Here is a 3,941-nt window from a genome sequence, read left to right on the forward strand (position 1 = left end):
AAAGGTCTTGAAGAAACCTCCAACTAGGGTTTTGAAGTGTGTAACATGAGCTTTCCAAAATGTCCAAGAGCATGAAAAAATATGGAGTGTAGCCATGGTTTTGAATTTTGACATTAGTGATCATTTTCACTTGAATTTTCACCATTTTTCACTAAGTTTCAAGACTACATGACCTATAATCCAAGTAATGATGCATAGAAGCAATAATTGAATGATATTTTCTGATTTGAAGATCAGAATGGAAGAGGATAGGAAGCTTGGAATTTAACCATGGTTTAGTAACTTTAACCATATGCATTTAATGTAAAAGATTCCTTTCTATCCCTTAAGCCAAATCATCAAACTTTGAAGCAAGTTGCAAAGCTCTGAATTCAGAATCCATGGCCTATAAATAGAGATCATTTCCACTCTTCAAATCACACCAAAACCTCACAATTATAGGTTTTCTCTCTTCTTTCTTGAATTGCAAGTTTCATAGTTTTCAAAGAGGTAGAAAACTCAACCTCCAAACCCTTTGAGTTATGGCCAAAGTGATGGTTCTAACATCTCATAAACATCATTTGGGATGTGTTTGAATCATTCACACACCCCAAAAACACATAAAAATCAGAATCACTCTTCAACCTCCATGTTTGCATATAATGAACCTTATCATGCCAATTTCCATTCCAGATCATTTTTGTCCAAATTAACACTTCCAACACCTTATATACATCACATATGAACTATCCCAACACCCATCATCAATCAAAAACTTTAGAATCATCAAGTTCGATTCACTCTTGAAGCAACTGCAGATCGAGTACCATGGATTGATCAAGAGGTTTTCAAATTGTTCCAGGCATCCAAACATGTTCCATAAGGTCCACTGAAGGTGTTCAGATCAAGAAACAACAACTGGAACTCCTCATTTGCAGAATTCGATTCTCACTTTTGCCGTTTTTGAAGGTAAGCTACTTGAACTTCAAACTCTATGAATCATGCATCATGAATGAAATATGAACATACCATCTCATTTCTGCACACATGAGGATCATTAACCCTCAATCAATTGCAACTTATCTTGCACATACACGATTTCAGATTGAAACTCAGAAATTAGGGTTCTTCGTGTTCATCAGAAAATCAATGATCTTAGGGTAAAAATTAATGAAATTAAAAGGTACCATCATGTTCCTTGTGAAAAAACGAGTGAGATAGACCCTTCACTTGATCAATTTGGTTCAGTTTCAGAGATTTTCAAATTCAAATGGGGATGGTGTTCTTGGCGCCATTTTTTGCAAAGGAAATTCAAAAATTGAGTTTGAAATATAACCAAATCCTTGCCTTTGTTAGTCAGACCACGCGCGTGGTCCAGTTGGTATTGTTTTTGAGTGGTAACCCTCAGGTCACGAGTTCAACACCTCTAGGGACCAAAACATTTTTTTATCACTATTTTTCTTCCATTTTTTACACAACTTTAAGTAATTAATTGACCAATCAAATTAATTCATTTTTTACACACTTCTTGTTTAACACATATATTTTAAGAATATCAAAAAAGATCATCAAAAAATATTTATTTGATACATTTTTAAATAAGTTTAAAATGACTTGTTTTTAAGTATTTTTAATACTTTTAAATATTATTTTTCATTTGATTTTCAAACTTAATCACTTGTAAATATTTTTTGAGCAAACCCTGATCATCTAAGTGTTAATTGAAGATAATCTTTTTGTTTATCTTGATTAGTTTGACTCCTTTCAAAATTCAAACCATTTTAAAACAAGCGATCGCGATTCTTTTCAAAGACGATAAACCATTTCTTTTTGAAACTATTGATTAAATCTTTTTAATTGATCAATTGATTTTCAAAACGATGTGGGGCCTCTCGAATATTAGAGAGTATAAGACCCACTCTTTTTTCTTTTATACAGTTTTTCTTTATACAGAAAACTCTTTCAAAACAAAAAACTTTCAAACGGTTTTTTCAAACCTCGCGTCTGTAAATAAAACAATCAACCATGTTTTATAAAATAAAACAGGGGCCTCCACATAGGTCTAAGTCCCATTCCCGTACATGAAATTAGGTATTTCATTGTACGCCCTTTTTGTACATACACTTTTTTGTACATACCTCGATCAGTTTGTTTTTTTTTTAACTTTGAATAACAAACCAAAAATGAAGGTTTTCTTTAAATCTTCCCAAAAATACCATGGGCCTCCATGTAGGTATAAGTCCCAAGCCCTTTGTAAATACCTGTTTACATAGCTTTGAATAAATTCAAGTGGACCTTTCATCGAGTATAAGTCCCGAACCCCTGTGTATACAAATGGATCATGCTTACAGGTATATTTCCTTCATAAACTCCATTATATACACACACTTTCTCATATATATGCTTATTCATAACTTGTTCATGCCTGTTCATGTTTGTTCATACTTGTTCATGTTTGTTCATATGTGTGATATGTGTGCTTGTTCAACTTAGTACAACACTAGGTTCCCCATAGCCTCCTATTGGGCTTCGTGCAAAGAATCTCCACTAGTTTAGGTTAGGACATAGAGTATGGTTTCCCGGTGAAATCGCTCTAAGAGCTCAAACCAACTATACCATGCCTCCCCTTGGGCTTTGTACAAACGAGTGACCCTCCCATAGCCTCCTCTTGGGCTTACAATGCAAGGACCCTGGATTGTCCCTCCCATAGCCTCCTCTTGGGCTTACAATGCAAGGACCCTCAGATAGCCTCCTCTTGGGCTTCGTACAAGGACCCACGGGCTTCTTATAAGCATCCCCAATATCCAAATCAAATACCCTAGGAGATTAGACATTTTTCATCTCTGTGCTAGGAGTATCTCTTCTATATCATCACAAACAATCAATCAATCAAATTCAACTCTTTTTTGCCACAAGGCTGGCTAATCAATCAAACTGTTTTACCACCGTACTGGATGATTAATCAAAGTTTTTGTCACAAGGCTGACTTCATTGAAACTTTTGCCACGAGGCTGGCTGATTAATCAAAACTTTTTGTCACAAGGCTGACTTCATTGAAAGTTTTTGCCACAAGGCTGGTTAAACAAACAAAAACATCTTTATCATTCTAAGCGCCATAAGAGGCATGGCCCAGGGCTTATAATGAAAAGATTTTCAAAAACAAACAGATGTATGTGATGATATAGATTAGATACATCGAACATTTAGACGACATTTGTCTATTTTCCTTTGCTTCCACTAGCATAAGTGGGAACTACGATTGCTCTGACTTTCTCAACATCCCTTTGAGAATACGTAGGCACAAGGTCGTATCCTTGGCGAGCAAAACAAAAAAAAAAAAAACCATTCAAACCTTAGCACCCGTAGACCCGAGCTACAGATGCTCTGATTCCCTTTAAGGGATATGTATGCAGAGGATCGCGATGATCTTTGCGAGCATAATCAAACAAACACCTTAGGTCCCACCTATTTCACAACAGAACCTCCACCGTAACATAGAATGAAAAACAATAAAGAATCCTATAGAGTACTATAGATACGTTGGGTGCTAATACCTTCCCTTCGTATAACCACCCCTCTTACCCAAGATCTCTCCCCCCACCTTTTAGGTTATTGCAGCTTTTTTCCTTTTCCTCCCTTTGGAAATAATAAAAAGTTTGGTCGGTACAAAGAAAAATCATTTTTTTTTAGCACTCGAGCCCAAAGAAGGCATCAGGTGTCTCATCCCACAAAAAAGAGGAACAAAACGATTTTTCGCCCGCGACAGAAAAATGGCGACTTCACTGGGGACCATCTTTTTATTGTTTCCAAAGGAAGGGTTATTTCTAATTATTGTTTTTATTTTAATTTTTGTTACATGTGTGATTCTTTGGTTCTGTTACTTGTGTGGTTCTGTTACAAGTGATACATTATGGACAAATCCTAACCCGGATTAAGTACACATAAGAAATTAGGTGGAGGGT

Source organism: Vicia villosa, linkage group LG6 (genome assembly GCF_029867415.1).
Source record: "Vicia villosa cultivar HV-30 ecotype Madison, WI linkage group LG6, Vvil1.0, whole genome shotgun sequence".
In the NCBI taxonomy this organism is placed as follows: domain Eukaryota; kingdom Viridiplantae; phylum Streptophyta; class Magnoliopsida; order Fabales; family Fabaceae; genus Vicia; species Vicia villosa.